At 43.4% G+C, this 17,106-nt stretch overlaps 1 protein-coding gene and 1 long non-coding RNA gene across 5 annotated transcripts in view; one reads left to right on the top strand and one right to left on the bottom strand.

The window, feature by feature from the left end:
• The window catches only part of MAP2 (microtubule associated protein 2), a 744,831-nt gene that overhangs the window by 233,356 nt on the left and 494,369 nt on the right, over nucleotides 1-17,106 (bottom strand). The gene's annotated exons all lie outside the window — the stretch shown is intronic.
• Nucleotides 1-17,106, top strand: part of LOC117360596 — a 37,418-nt gene that overhangs the window by 2,894 nt on the left and 17,418 nt on the right. The window lies entirely within an intron of this gene.

The following is a 17,106-nucleotide window of genomic DNA, read 5'->3' as shown; positions in this document are numbered from 1 at the left end:
CCGCTGCAGAGGATTCCGGCAGGAGAAGTCTATAGGCTTTTCCTGCGCAGAAGAAGCTGAGGCAGTTTGTTACCTCAGACATCCGCGGCCATTTTTTAGTTCAGGCAGCGGCCGTGTGGAACGCACACTGACAGCGGTTCTCTGAGGCGTCCAGGCTGCTTTCCCAGGTAGTGTTTTCCTGCCGGGTTCAGTATACTTTTCATCGGGACGTTGGAACAGGGGCGCTACAGAGCTGACGGGCACCTGGGCATTTCTGCCGGCAGTCAGTTTCAGCATGCATCAACGGCAGCATATTTCTTGACAGTGGGCTGGTTTTGGTCCGTGGATGCGAGTTGCACTCTCCATGGAATTTCTGCCAGGAGGGGTTTTCTTTCTTCATCAGCAGAGCAAAATCAGTAACAGGAATTTCTATGGACAGTCTAGATGTGTCTGATCTGTTAGAAGCTTCCAATACTGAAGTTAATTTTAGATCTACCCTGATAGCCAGTTTTGTGTTTGAACAAGATCTGACTATGGTTCTGAGATTGTACTTTTGTGAAGCTTCAACTTTATTTTTTGGGTCAGCGAATTTGGATTTTTCCAGACCTCTCACGGGTTACCCAGGAAAGGAGGAGATTATTTCTTCAATTGTGCCCTGAGGCCTTCAATTGTGCCTTAGGGGCATCCTTTATATTATGATTTCCTTGTAAATGTTTATTGAAGTACCAGTCAGTGCATTATATTTTCTTTGACCCAGTTCAATTGAAGGCTTTTCTAAAATCTAAACATCCAAATAGATAATAATTCAGGGCCATAGTTGTGTGTTTATTCTCTTGTGAGTTGGTGTGTATAAATTATTCCAGATGGTTTAATTAGAGAGGAATGTTCTCTCTATCATTTTTCCTGTATTTCTTCTCCATGATTTACTATAGGCTTTTTTTCCCCATTTTCTCCTTTTCTTGTAGACTAATATCAGTGATCTCATTATTTCTTAAGTTTACCTAAAATGGGCTTTATTAAGGATTTATTTTGTTATTTAGGTAATAATTATTTCTGTCAAGAGGTCAAGATATTGTATGATTGTTGTTTCAATTGATAACTTTGTAAATATTTACATAAATATATAAAATTTAAAAAAGGAAATATATTGGACACAGGAAGGGAGTAAGAGAGAGAATAAAAGGTCAAGGATTTGATATGCAGTCTTTCTGTAATACAATCAAAGCAGGTTTTTTTTTTTAGAGAGAGAGACTATGTGGAAGGAGGCAAGGGCGAGAGATGGAAAGATGCTGGGACCCTGGGGGTGCAAGGGAAGAGATGGGAAGAAGCGGAAGGGGAAAGGAACAGGGACACTGAAAGGAGGTGCAGGACAGGATAGATAGGAACAAGAAATGGCAATGGACACGGAAAGAAGAAATATCAAATAGGCAGAAAAGGGGTGGGACTGGAAGGGGTGAAGAGGAACAGAGCAGAAGATGGATGGGACTGGGGGGGGAGAGGAACAGAGCAGAAGATAGATAGGACTGGGGGTGGGGGAAGAGGAACAGAGCAGAAGATGGATGTGACAAGTGGGAAAGAAGGGGAACAGAGCAGAAGATGGATGTGACAAGGGGGAAAGAACGGGAACAGAGCAGAGGATGGATGGGACTAGAGGGAACAGTTATACAGTTACAGTTATTTTATTTGATATACCGCCATTATTAACAAAAAAGTCAAATCAAAGCGGTTAACAATAGATAAAAATCAAAGAGAAATAATTTAAAAAAATAATAAAATGAAAACAACAGGGAAATGTAAGCTGTACAATTAACAATACTGGACACTAAGGCCCGAATTCTATATAATAATAATAATAATTTTATTTCTTATATACCGCTGTACCGTGAAGTTCTAAGTGGTTTACAGTAGAAACAGAAGAAATGCAATAAGTAAGATTAATTAAGATGAAGAGAGAGTACTTAGAGTTCCCTGACTGTCCCAAAGGCTCACATTCTTGCTAAAGTACTTGAGAAAAATTAATTAGTTAGGTTATAAACAGAGTAGAAGAAGGTAGGAAAACAGTTCATAGGAAAATTAATTTTGAATACATTATATATTGTTCAAGTCGGAATACAAATTATAGGAGATTTGGACATTATCAAAAGAATTGCGTAATAAAGATTATCTAGATAAATTACATAACAGTGATTCATGTACATTACATGGTGTGGTAGAGGATTCAATTATGAAAATTACATATCAGGGAATCAAGTGATAAGAGAATATAGTGGAGAATATCAGTATATACGGTTTACAGATTGGAAGTTACCTAATAATGACATAAGAAGTTTATTGGATAGTGTGGAAAATGTTTATATAGGAATCAGAGTATGTATGATAGGAAAGGTTCTAAGAATTGATTAATGTGTTATTCTATAGAGGGAGAGCTTGTGCATAAAGGGAGGATATTAGTTGGTAATGACGTGTTTTCTGAATAGAAATGTTTTGATTTCTTTTCGAAATACTTTGATGTCTGTTGTATTGATTATTAGTTTGGTGATTGTGGGGTCAATTTTTGCTGCCTGTGTCGCCTGCTGTCGTATAGTTTCTTAAGACGGGTTCCATTATTAGGTGGGAAGGTGAATAGGTTTTGAGTTCTTCTTGATCTGGATGAGTGGTAGCGGTATAGGCGGTTGTTTAGGTAACAGGGGGCAGTTCCATGGGTTATCTTAAACAGCAGACAATAGAACTTGAATTGAGTTCTTGCTTTTATCGGAAGCCAGTGAGAGTCTATATAGGCGGGAGTGATGTGATATATAGGATGCCCGGGACAGGTGTCCTATACAGAATCGGGCCTACACCTACCCAAAATAAACCAGATTCTGTAACCGACATCCATGTTACAGGCATCTGTTACAGAACCGGGTTACTGTAGATGCAGCTGTTATACTTATCGCAGCAAGGGATAAGTATAGCAGCCATGACTGTGCCACCAGCCCCCCCCCCCCACCCGAATGATCGATGCAGGAGGGAGCTCAATCCCTCCTGCCCAAAGACCCAACCCCCCCGAACAAAGATCGAGGCAGGAGAGAGCCCAACCTCTCCTGCCTGAAGACCCCCATCACGCTTGGCAGACCACCCCCCAGCTACCCCCCCAACTAACCTTGAAAAGTTGGATGGACAGGTCTTCCTACCTTCCTTATGACAGGCCCACCTCCATCGAAATGAGGCGAGCCTGCTTCTTTCCAGCCCATAGGAGGGGCCATAGCGCCTAGGCCAATCAGGCTTTAGTCTCCTGTGGTGTGGGCCAGAAAGGGGCAGGCCTGCCTCATTTCGACGGAGGCGGGCCTGCAGTCTGGATGGTATGAAGACCTGGCTGGCCAACTTTTCAATGTTAGTTGAATGGGGGTTAGCTGGAGGTGGTGGGCTGCCGCACATGGGGGGTCTTCGGGCAGGAGGGGTTGAGCTCTCTCCTGCCTTGATCTTCATTGGGGGGGGGGGGCTTGGGTCTTCGGGCAGGATGGGTTGGGCTCCCTCCTGCCTCGATCTTCGTCAGAGGGGTCTTGGGCAGTGTTCCCGCTAAGCTGCGCTGGCGTGCGCTGGCGCACAAAATATTACATCGCAGCGCACAAGTTTCACGTCACAGCGCACACTCGAGCGGAGGTGAGAGGAAGCGGCGGCGGTCTGCCCTGATCGCCTAAGATGCAGCAGCGGCGGCTCCTTTCATGATCCCCGTAAATTACGGGGATGCCGCCGCTGCTGCATCTTAGGCGATCAGGGCAGACCGCCGCCGCTTCCTCTCACCTCCGCTCGAGTGTGCGCTGTGACGTGAAACTTGTGCGCTGCAATGTAATATTTTGTGCGCCAGCGCACGCCAGCGCAGCTTAGCGGGAACACTGGACTCTTGGGTCTTTGGGCAGGAGGGGTTGGGCTCGATCATTCGGGTGGGGGGGCTGGTGGCACAGTCACGTCTGCTATACTTATCCCTTGCCGCGATAAGTATAGCGGCTGCATCTACGGTAACCCGGTTCTGTAACCGGTGTCTGTAACATGGACGTCAGTTACAGAATCTGGTTTATTTTGGGTGGGCATAGGCCCGATTCTGTATAGGACACCCATCCCGGGCATCCTTTATAGAATTCGGGCCTTTGTGTCCAGTATTGTTCAGGTTTTCGGGCAAGAGGGGTTGTGCTCCCTACTGCCTCGATCGTTCGGGGGGCTGGCGGCTGCTATACTTATCACATCAGGGAGATCCCTTGCTGCGGTAAGTATCTACTTACAATGTAGGCCAGCATTTTGCTGGCCTAGGGAGATGTGTTGGGCCGCCTAGGTTCGTCTAAGGTTACCGCATAGCCTTAGGCATGCTTAGGCGGGCTTGCGGGCCTCCCTAGGCTCCCGGAAGTGCCTTTCATATAGGCAACCTGCCTGGGGAACATTTTTTTTTTTTAAATGTGCGTCCCGATTGACTGATTTGACAGCTGTAGGACGCCTGCAGCTACCTACAATCGGACGCACTTTGTAGAATCTGGGCCAAAGTGACAATCAAGGGCAGGAAAAGTTTACAATATCAAGAGGTAAGTACAAATAGGGTTATAACAGGAGGATAGGGGAAAAAATGCAAACAGACTAAAGCAAGGGAAAAACTAAATTAAACTGTTAAGAACTAGGGTCAAACACCAGTTTGAAATAATAGGCTTTCATGTGTGATTTAAATGTTTTAAGAGATTTTTCTGTGCACAGATATAGCATAAGGGAGTTCCAAAGCTTTGGAGCCATTACAGAAAAACTAGAATCTCTATAGATATCTAGAAAAAGCTGCCTAATTGATGGAATGGTCAGTAAGGATTGATTGGGGGAACAGAGCTGTAAATGGATGGGATTAGGGGAAAGAAGGGGAACAGAGCCGTAGATGGATGGGACTGGGGGAAAAAGGGGAACAGAGCAGAAGATGACTGGGGCTTGGTCACTGAATGGGAAAGTGCTGGGGAGCAGAGCCGGTAATTAGGGTTGGGGAAATGGAATGGGAATTTCAAGGGGTTAGCACTTGGCAAATGTGGGCATAAGTGAGGGCATGTTAATGGGTTGGGATGATGAGTTAGGGTGTGAGATGAGGTGTAAGAGAATGGGGTAATGAGGTGTAAAGAGACCGTCTCCTTTATGACTCTTGCGTATGTCTGGTAGCACTCTAAAAATAATTAGTAGTAGTAGTATTAGTAGGATGAAGTGTGGGGAAAGGTTAAGATGTAGTGTAAATGACCTGGAAGACTGAAGAGATGGATATAGAGAAAGAAAGGAAGACAAGAGAAGAGAGAAGAAATGCAAAGACAGACCTGGAAAAGAATTTAGACGATCGATACAAAAAGTAGAACCCAATTAGAAGTGCCCAGACAACAAAGGTAGAAAAAAAATTGAGAAATGTATATTATATTAGATTCTAAACTTAACTTTGAAGCCTAGATAATGGAACTTAGAAAGAAAATTTTCTTTAGGCTTAGACAATCATGGTCTATGAGATCTTCTCTAAGTCAAGGAAATTTCATAATTATAATGCAAGTCATTTTAGTCCCCAAATAAATTACTGGAATAATAAAAATAGTGGACTATCCATTAAAATTCAGTAACTACAGAACACGGCAATGAAATTGATTTATGGGTCTAGGAAAATTTGAGAAAACTTTTCTGTTGTTAAGAAGCTTACATTGGCTACCTATAAAGCTCAGAATTTCTTTTAAGGTGGCTTGTTTAACTTACAAGTCATTATTTGGTATGAACTCTCTGGCTCTTTGGCAGATGCAGCTTTTCTCAAATAACTATTCTTTGGCTCAATCATCTATCTTTTTAAAACTGATCTATCTTACAGTTTATAAACTTCACTCTAAATCTGTTTTGGAACATTATTTTGGTTATCAGAGTGTAAAAATATGAAACTATTTACCATGAGATCTGTTTCTTCCATTTAATGTTCCATATAGTCTTAAAGACATATTTGTTTTCAGCAGTAAATCAGTAAGTTTTACTTTTAACTGTTTAATTACAAGTTATTTCTCAGCTGAATGTAATTTTTTCACAAGTATATCGAGGACTTCTTATTTGTGATCTGCCTTGAATCCAATGGATATCAGTGAAATAGAAATTTCAGAATAGAATAGCAGAGTTGAGGAGAAAATTTATTTCTGTCTATTTTACCAGAATTGCACTGCTTATAGAGTCTAGCTATATATGGTTGAGGGGGAGTCTCAATTTCAGTTTTTGTCTGCTTGCTTTGCATTATCCTGAAAAGTATGAAACTACTTGCTATCACTGTCAGCCATTTCTCCTTCCCAATACTGCATTTCTACATAGCCTATGTAATTCTAAGGTCCACATTGTGGGGAGGAGGGAAGTGCTGGGTAAGGAAAGAGGAAGAAAGAAAAGGTAAAGGTAGTGGTGTCAGGTTTAGGGGTTTAGCGAAAGTGCTCTCCCCTTGCTAATTCATGTGAATGTGAGAAAGGCGCAATGAGAGAAATTTCATGTTGGCTAATTTTCAGTTTAAAAAAATATATGTATCTTCACTGTCTTGATATACTGGCTTCCTATTCAGTTTGGTTTAGTATTTTTGGAACAATTCTAATGAATATGCATGAGATGTATTTATGCAAATAAATATGCTAATGTGCTATACTGCACCCTTTGCACCCCCTCAAAAAAAAAAAAAATTCAACAGTCAAACTATGCCCATGGCTGTTTTATATTTGGATTAGTTGTAGAAATTTTTTTAAAAAAGAACTAGTAAGGCTTGATGGAATGAAAAATGATTTGGATCTAGAAACATCAGGGAATATTTATACAGAATCTGCAGCCCCTCTGCTCTCACGGTCATAAGAAAATGTTCAGGTTACTTATTTACTGATTTTCTGTATTACTTTTCTGGAAAACACAATATTACAGGAACCCTCAAAAATAAAATGAAGGATGCATATCCATCTCCTCTCCTAGGGTTCTTATCCTAAGGATTGAACAGATTTCAAAACCCTACTAGTGGGGAAGACTGTAATCTCACACTGCTCTATTAAAAACAAAATCCATATAAAGGCTTCTGGTTCCCAAGTTGTATATTTACTGCCAAAATTACAGCAGAGGTTCACAAACTTCAAAGCAAGCCACAGCCTTGAGATATTCCATTGAAAAGCAATAGCATGCATTCTTCAGTAAGGGAATGCTTAGATTACTGCAACTCACCACTCTCAGGTCTTCCCCTCTGCCATCTTTCTCCCCTTTAATCTGTTCAGAATCTTGGTTGCATGACTCATATTCCATAAGAGCTGCTATACTCAAGTTGCCTCTCTCCTAAAGTCACATCATTGGCTTCCTATTCTTTTCTGAATACAATTCAAACTCCTCTTACTGTCCTACAAATGCATTCACTCAGCTGCCCCTCATTATCTTTCTTCACTTCTCTCCCATTATGTTCCCCCCCCCCCGTGAGCTCCGCTCAACTGGTAAGTCCCTCCTATCTGTGCTCTGCCAACTCCATCCTTTCTGTCCTGTTGAGCCATATGTTTGGAGCAAACTGCCTGAATGCTTACGGTGGCCTCCGTTTCTGGCAGTGTTCAAGTTAAAACCTCACCTCTTTGAGATTGCTTTCAACTTCTAACCCTTCTCACCTTGGGTTCTTCATCCCCAACCCTCTATGTCATGTCTGTTTGTCTAAGTCAAATTGTAAGCTCTTCTGAGCAGGGACTGTCTATTTAATGTCAAAATGTACAGCGCTACGTACACCCTTCAGCACTAGAGAAGTGTTAAATAGCAGTAATAATAGTAGTAGTATATATGCATATTGTGACCAATCAGGCTCCGTACCTCCCAAGGTCCCTGTGGATGCCAGAAGGAAAGGGGACAGGAAACCCAAAAAGGGGATACCCAGGACCCATACCCGCCACTATTTAGATCTCCCTGAGCCTGCTAGCAACCCAGAGTCGGGGGTTGGGCAGACTTCACACAGGCCTTCATTGGAACATAGCAGAGCTAGGACCCTGAAGTATAAAGCCAAGCCTGTAAGTAGGCAGGTGATTATTATCCAGGTCACCACCAAGGGGGGGGGGGAGGTAGTGTAGCCAAAGAGAGGATCAGCTGAGTACTGCCTCAGGTAGAACAGGGCGTGTCTTCCCCTTTGAAAAGCCAGCAGTCCTGAACAAACTGTTATGGCAGTTAGGGAAAAGGCACAGAGCTCTCCCTTAAAAGGAACCTCCTGGCTCAAGTGGGAGTAATGCCTGTACTTCCATGGAAGTGGATGAAGCAGAGACCACTTCAGAGGCACTAGTAACTGATCCATAATTGCCAATGGAAGTGCAAGCTGAAGATTTATGCAGCACTCCTGAACCAATGGAGGTAGGAGTGGTAACCAGCTCTGGATAAGCACAAGGACTGTGAGGGTTTTTTTTCTTTGGCTATTGTTGGCTGGGGTTTGTTTTCTGTTCCCAGCCACATTGTTTGACTGCCTGGACTGAGTTTTTGGTTTATTCTGATTTTGTTTTCGCACTTTTCTAAATCTGAGAGTGTTTCATTTTTGAGACGAAGTTTGCATTCATCAGGGCGGGAATTTTGAAAAGCTTTAGGACAAGCAAACCTGGGACACTCCTCTCTTTCCCAGCCAAGCTCTATTTTAGGCTGGAGGTTTTTTGTGTTATGTGCGGTGAATATTTGAATGACAAAGTGCATTTTGCCAGGAATTGTATTTTTCTCTCTGGACTATACTAACCTGAACTCTGCTAGTAGCAGACTTAGGACAAGAGTCTTTGCTGGAGAGCATCTCTGAAGAAATAAAACACAGAATGAACTGTTTGTATCAGGATGGAAAAATCCTGAAAGCTGCCAGAGTTTTCTTCTGGTTATTTTTTGTTGTTGTTGATTGCATTTTTCTTATGCATTATGCTAAAGATTAGAGCCATTCTGAACATGAACTTGATAAGTAAATTTTTCTTTTGTTATCATCCTAAAACTTTGTTGGGTGTTTTTGTCCAATTCCTTTAAATTCCTGCAGGGTGACTTCCTTCAGTCACATGCTGGTGTAATTTTGAACTGTGGCCACTGGAAGCACTGCTGAGTCCTGTCCTAAGACTGATGCCAGCTACAATATGCATTCTTTCCCTTTTGAAAACTGATGCTATTTACACATGAACTGACCACATTCATTAAGCAGACCATTCTAAAATTATCCTCTTTGTCTAAAATAAGCTATTGAAGCAGACTAATTGCTATGTTCTTATTTCTGAGCTTAGCTCATTATCATTCTGATGAATCAGTGTTTGTAGTGGTTGATGAAGCAGACATCTGATTGCAGCCTAATTGCAGAATGGTCACAATCCCATTAACTATTTGAATGATCCAGATGTGTTGGCCATTTTACAACCATTCCACTTTCTTCTGTGATGTCACAGCTAATTGCTTGTGATGTCATAATCGACTCTCCTGGAAGAACATAATCCAGTCTGCTAAACCACTGTTCTCACAGCAGAGAATGTTTACTCTGAATTGGCTCCAGTTGCTCTCCCTACAGCTGTATTACTCTTCTTCTAGACTGACTACAGGTGGATAATTCAATTTAATTGCAAATAAAATCTATCCAGATTACAAACTGCACAGCATGAACTATAGGCTTTCAGTCATTTGTGAAAAACAAAATTAGTAACTGGCTGTTTAAGCTTATATTTACAAGCTTGTAGTTTGTGCCTCTTCATCACTAAGATTTTAATTACAAAGGACTTCTTAACCTCCTTTCAACAACAGATTTTTGCAATTGTTAGATTACCCATCATTAGGAATAGAAATATTAAATTATCCCAACTGTGAGGCATGTATCATGCAGACACTGATAAATCAGAGCTTTGGCAAGATCATGATTCACTTTACAATAAGTCATAATTTACTGTAGCCGATGGCTTCACTCAGTTCATTGAGGCACCTTCAGTATTTCTCTAGATTATTATGAGGTATATATGACAATAATAACACAAGAAACCCACTCCCTTCTTCTGGAACCCCAAAACAAAACAACCCCCCTAACAATGATAGTCAGGAGGGATGCCGACTCCCTCCTGACAGCAGGCCCCCCAAATCCATGACTCCCAAATCATCGATACTTCTGGAACCCCCCCCACCCTGACTCCCCCCTCAGACCCCAACCTGGCACCCCAACCCCCCTGACCCTCCCATACGTTTTGTAGTAAGGCTGGCCAGAGGGATGCCTACTCCCTCCATACGGCAGGCCTGTCTCTTCACAATGGCAGACCTTCCCCTTCCCAGTGCATCCTGGGATGCACCTGGGAGGGGCCTAAAGCCCTGACTGGCAAAGGTGCCGAAGGCCTCTCCCATAGGAGGGGCCTTAGGCACCTAGGCCAACTGAAGTCTTAGGCCCCAGTGGATTCTGGGATGCACTGGGAGTGGCTTAAGACTCCAATTGGCCAGATACCTAAGTCCACTCCCCGGGAAGGGGAAGGCCCACCATTGTGAAAGGACGGGCCTGCTGACCAGAGGGAGTAGGCATCCCTTCAGCTAGCCTTACTACAAAAGGCATGGGGGGGAGGGTCAGGGTAGGTTTGGGGTGCCAAGGTTGGGCTTGGGGTCTGGGGATGGCGGTGTGGGGGGTTCAGGGGTATCTACAATTGGGGAGGTCATGGGTTCGGGGGGTCTGCTGGCAGGAGGGAGTGGGCATCCCTCCTCCTGCTGCAGACAGTCTGGGGGTTTTGGGGGGTGTTGGCAGGAGGGTTTGGGCATCTCTCCTGCCACCTGACTTCGTGGCAGGGGGTTCCCTGCTGCAGCCGCTCAGTTGATCAGGGCAGGAAGATTTCCTTGCCACAATCAGCTGATGGCAACACGATTCTCTAACCGGCACCTGTAAAATGGGTGGCGGTTACAGAATCAGGCAGGATAGGTGAGGTTTGGTGTCTCTTCGTTAGGACAGATGTGATTCTGTATAGGACACTAGTATGCGATTCTGAGCCGCTGCTTAGATAGCTGCTGAGACTGGCATCCCGTACAGAATCTGCCCCTTAATGTGCATGTTCATATATCCATGCAACAAACACAGAATAACAGTATGGGTCCTGTTCAAGAAATAACCTATTTGTCACATCCTGGTCTAGAAACCATTTGAAGGTCCAGATGATATTCAGCACACAGGGCAGACAATTACCGCATTGGCACTGTATTGCATGCACTATAGTACTTAATAGTATATGTGAGATCCTTGCCTGACCTGTCAAAAAAGATGGAAATTACTGCCATAGCAGATTACTCTTCCTATTCTTCCTCTGGCCTGTGATGTAACATAGTAAACGACAGCAGATAAAGACCCGGACAGTCCATCCAGTCTGCCCTATAATTACATGCTTTACAATTTTATGATTAAATTAAAATGTCTCTCTTCTTTGTTATTTCTGTGTCATAGACCTTAGAAGTCCACCTGATTCTGTCCATAGGTTCCAACTACTGGAGTTGCCATCGAAGCTCACTCCAGCCTATCCAAACCATCTCATTTGCGGGATTCAGACTGAGAAAGTCTGTCCATTCATATTCTAATTAGAGATCTTCTGTGTTCATCCCACACTTTTTTGAATTCCCTCACTGTTTTCCTTTCTACCACCTTCCTCAGGAGGCATCCAGCACCCTCTTCATGAAAATTAATTTCCTAACCACCCTCTTCCAAACATCAAAAAAAGCAGATGTGGTCCTTCATCACAAAAGCGAGGCCAGGGAAATAGCAGGCTTGTAAACCTAATGTTACTGGGAGGAAAGATAATAGAATTGCTGCTGAAAGAAAGTATAGCTAACTTTCTAGACTCCAAATGGGTTGCAAAATCCATGGCAACACGATTTTTACAAAAGGAAAATTCTGGCAAATTAATCTGATAGATTTCTTTGACTGGGTAACCAAAGAACTAGATAAGGCAATTGCCACGGGAGGGGGTGGATTGGGGGCTTGGGACTCCCAAATTGAGGCTCAGTCTGCTACTTTGGCCGGTGGGGTCCTCGGCACTGCCATCGGAAGCCCTCCTACTGCAAAGCCAGGCAGTTAGGCCCTGTTTCTATATAGTCTGCCTAAAGTTAGACACTGCTATTGGCGCTGATTCAATATAGCAAAAAAACACTTAAGCACCCATTATGGAATCAAGCTTAGCATTGCCTAAGCATGCTTAGGTGGTGCTCAGCATCCTAACATTTAAAAATTCTCAGTTTATGCCAGAGTTTTTGTCACCTAAAGTTAGGCACCGATGTAGGAGCCTAACGACACCTAATTCACAGATGTTTCTAATTCAGAAACACGCCCATGATTTGCTCTAACCATGCCCACTTTTAGTGTAGGCGCTTTGGCCTAGGTGCCTACTTTTTATAGAATTGGTTTTATGAGTTCAGTGCCTCTTTCAATTAAGTTCAATTAAAGCCCATTGTGAGGTGTTGAGTGCCAATATTGGCACCAATTAAGCCTATTGCTAATTATCAGGCAGAAAATTTTATTGATGCCCAACTCTAAATGGACTTTATAGAATCAGGGCCTTAGTGTACACTTCCTGGGCCACTGCCACCATACTGGATGACCACCCCCTGCACCTGCTTGGTTTCTGTGAAACTGAGCATGCACGAGGAAGGTTTGCACCCTGTGTATGCTTGGTTTTTGCACTTGCAATGCCTCCGCTGGGTCAGACCTGAGGTCCATCGTGCCCAGCAGTCCACTCACGCGGGGCCCAACAGGTCCAGGACCTGTGCAGTAATCCTCTATCCCCCCTATCCCCTTTTCCAACAGGAAATTGTCCAATTCTTTCTTGAACCCCAGTACCATACTCTTCCCTATTACGCCCTCTGGAAGTGCATTCCAGGTGTCCACCACACGTTGGGTAAAGAAAAACTTCCTAGCATTCGTTTTGAATCTGTCCTCTTTCAACTTTTCCGAATGCCCTCTTGTTCTTTTATTTTTCAAAATTTTGAAGAATCTGTCCCTCCCACTCTCTCTATGCCCTTCATGATCTTGTAAGTCTCTATCATATCCCCTCTAAGTCTCCTCTTCTCCAGGGAGGAGTCCCAGTTTCTCCAATCTCTGAGTGTATGAAAGGTTTTCCATACCTTTTATCAGACGTATCGCTCTCCTCTGAACCCTCTCGAGTATCGCCATATACTTCTTAAGGTATGGCGACCAATATTGGATGCAGTACTCCAGATGCGGACACACCATCGCCCAATACAATGGCAGGATAACTTCTTTCGTTCTGGTAGTAATACCTTTCTTGATTATACCTAGCATTCTATTCGCTCTCTTGGCAGCCGCTGTGCACTGTGCCGTCAGCTTCATTGTCATGTCCACCATTACCCCCAAGTCCCTTTCTTGGGTACTCTCCTTCAATAACATCCCTCCCATCGTATAGCTGTGCCTTGGGTTTCTGCTTCCCACATGTAGTACTTTACATTTCTCAATGTTGAACTTCATCTGCCATCTTGTCGCCCATTCTCCTAGTTTGTTCAAGTACCTTTGCAATTCTTCGCAGTCCTCTTTAGTCCGAGCTCCACTAAATAGTTTGGTGTCGTCCGCAAATTTTATTATCTCGCACTTCATCCCTGTTTCTAGATCATTTATAAATATATTAAATAGCAATGGTCCGAGTACCGAGCCCTGCGGAACACCACTTGTGACCCTCCTCCAGTCCGAGTAGTGGCCCTTCACTCCTACCTTCTGTTTCCTACCCACCAACCAGTTTCTGATCCATCTATGTACGTCTCCTTTCACCCCATGGTTCTTCAGTTTCCGAAGTAGGCGTTCAGGGGTACCTTGTCAAAGGCTTTTTGGAAATCTAGATACATGGGCCCTGATTCTCCAAAAGTGCGTCCCGATTTTAGGCAGCTGTAGACGTCCTACAGCTATCTAATCAGCCAATCGGGATGCACGTTTTAAAAAAAAAAAATACTCCCCAGGCAGGCCTGAAGGCGCCTCCGGGAGCCTAGGGAGACCCGCAATATGCCTAAGCTCGCCTACAGGCCTTAGGCGAACTTAGGCGGCCCTATGCGTCTCCCTAGTAGAGGAAGAGACGCTTAAAATCAGGCCTTAGATTTAGCGGGGATGGGCCGGGAAGGGGCGTGCCGTCTCATTTCTACGAGGCAGACCCGTCGGCTGGACGGCAGCAAGACCCGTCCAGCTGACCAACATTGAAAGGTTAGTTGGGGGAGGGAGATTAGTTGGGGCGGGGGGTCGTTGGGCTTTCCGGCAGGAGGAGTTGGGCATCCTCCTGTCGGCGATTACGAGTTTGGGGGGGAGGGGGTTCCGGGGTTCCGACAGGAGGAGTTGGGCATCCTCCTGTCGGCGATTACGAGTTTGGGGGTGGAGGGGGGTCCGGGGTTCCGACAGGAGGAGTTGGACATCCTCCTGTCGGTGATTATGAGTTTGGGGGGGAGGGGGCTCGGGGTTCCGACAGGAGGAGTTAGGCATTCTCCTGTCGGTGATGAGACAGGCGGCCGCAACAACCGCGGCCGCTATACATATTGCAGCAGGGAGATCCCTTGCTGCCATAAGTATAGCGGCCGCATCTAATTTAACCCGATTCTCTAAAGACGCCGGTTACAGAATCGGCGTTTAGTATAGGACGCCTCTCCCGGGCGGCCTGCCTGGGGAGCATTTTTTTTTTTTAAACGTGCATCCGATTGGCTGATTAGACAGCTGTAGGACGTCTACAGCTGCCTAAAATCGGGACGCACTTTTGGAGAATCAGGGCCATGATGTCTATGGAGTCTCCTTTGTCCATCCGTTCTTATTTGTCTTGATTTTTTATCTCTATGTTTCTCTCATAATATAGGCTTGATTTGTTCCTATGAGACACTGGTATTCGATTTTTTTTTCTCCTGAATGTTTCATTTGAATCAAGAAATTATACAGAAAAAGAAACCTGAACTGTTTGCGTATAGGATATTGTTTTGGATTAGAAAATGTTCTACTACTAACATTAATTATTTCCACAACACTGCAAATATGTCCTTTGAGCTATGAGATTTGTTTCAAAGTAGTTTTCACTGCTACTTCTTTTAAATTGCTTCATCTGATATATGAGCACAGGAAAACATTGCAAAAAGTCATCTGTTTAAAGAGCAATGTTCTTAAGGGAACTCAGGCTTCAAATATGACAGGAATCTGACACAAATCAGGAAGAAAAATCTCAGTTAAGCTCAAGTTATGACCAAACCATGCAATGGCTATACATTCCCAAATTTAAACAAACAAACCCTGCTTGCAACATTACCTCTAACAGGATCAAATCTCATAGGGCTCCTTTTACTAAGGTGTGCTAGCATTTTTAGCGCGCTAGCCAAAAAATTACCGCCTGCTTAAAAGGAGGCGGTAGCGGCTAGCGCGCGGGGCAATTTAGTGCGCACTATTCCGTGCCTTAAGGCCCTAACCTTGGTAAAAGGAGCCCATAGAAAATTTCTCACACCAAATATCTGAAACTTGAAATCAAAACCAATATTTACCAAGAACATGCACTAAAACCATAATGCAATGTAGCCTAAGGTAAACAACATAGGTTAATGTTAACATAGGACTCATTGTGAGCCTTTATTTGCATGTCAATAAAGACTGACATGCAGGACCATATATGAAAAATAAAGTTGCTCAATGGTAGGGCTCGCTCTGTTCTATAGTAACATCACAAATCTGAGTCTCTCCCTGCCCTTAGTTACCTCCGTATCTTATCTTCAGCATGTTTTCAGTATTATCTCTTCTTTGGTTACCGCTCTCTCTGCCGACAGACAACTTTAGGCATCTACTACTCTCTCAATATAGTATTTTCTCACATATCATTTGTGTCTCCCTTCTTCCAATTTCTTACTGTGGTCATTTGTTCATGATCAATTTGTTTGCACGTTCAAGAAGCCTTTCAGATAGATGAATGAGCCCAATACTTAAACAAAATCGTATGTTCACTAACTGCCAGTATCTCCCCCTAATATATGATGAGGAGACTGGGAAAAAGCCACAACAATGGGAGCAATATTTGATTTTCATGTTAGGAACACTGGAACCTAAGAGCATAATTTTTTGTAAAGCCATGCATATTTCTTTAAAAATATATATTTTACAAAACTGTATTTGTTTTTGAAAGATCTTCTAATATCTCAATTTAGAACAATTCTCCATTGTTCCACTATTTGAATTTTCTATTTAGCCAATCAGAAAAGAGTAAGATGCTGATTCGTAAGTTGAACAAAGAAAAATGGGGAGACCCAATGTACCACAGTGAAAACAATCCACCGATGAAAACAAAAAAACTGTGGATACAGATGTTCTGGAGATAATTTATTATACACTGACATATAAAAACATGAACATTCAATTAAAAAAGTACAATGATAAAAAATACAGTGATAAAAATCCAACCGGACCCTACACGGTCCGTGTTACGTGAACACGCCTTCCTCAGGGGTCCAATGGTTTGCAAACTCACATATAAAGAATTGGACTGAAAACAGTCTATTGTCTTTAAACATGTGAGCAAAGAACACCGCAGACAAGCTGAAGTAGCAAAAAAACGCTATAGGGCTCATAATCGAAAGAGAAAAACGTCCAAACACCGGCCTAAGTTGGCACTTAGATGAACATTTCTCAAAAACGTCCATGTGCCGAAAATAAAAACAAGTTTTGGACATATTTCTAAACGACATAGGCCTTCATAGTGCCGCTCAACGTCCAAAGCTAAACAGGGCGTTTCAGGAGGCGTCGAGGGTGGGAGTTGGGCGGGACATGGATTGGCTTAGACTTAGTCGTTCAGCATGTATAACCGAAAGTTATACAGCCCAGGATCGACGAAACTTGGATGTTGTGACTTAGACCATGTAAAATATGGTCTAAGTCACAAAAATCCACCTAAACTTAGCAGATAAGCACTGCAAACACATAACACAGACCCCCACACACTACCCCAGTGATCACCAACCCCCCACCCCTATAAAAATTTTATTCACAACTTTAAATTTCAGCCTCCAGACCATCGTCACCTGGCATAGGAAAGCCTAGTCGTCCAGAGGCAGCTTAAGTCGTCTTGGGGGTGGATTAGGGATCCATAGAGAGGAGGATCCATGCCTATAAGCCCCTGTAATCACTGCATTGATACTTAAACATGTGCACTGCCCTAAACA

This window comes from Geotrypetes seraphini, chromosome 5 (genome assembly GCF_902459505.1).
Source record: "Geotrypetes seraphini chromosome 5, aGeoSer1.1, whole genome shotgun sequence".
In the NCBI taxonomy this organism is placed as follows: domain Eukaryota; kingdom Metazoa; phylum Chordata; class Amphibia; order Gymnophiona; family Dermophiidae; genus Geotrypetes; species Geotrypetes seraphini.
This window is presented reverse-complemented; position numbering and strand designations above follow the sequence as displayed.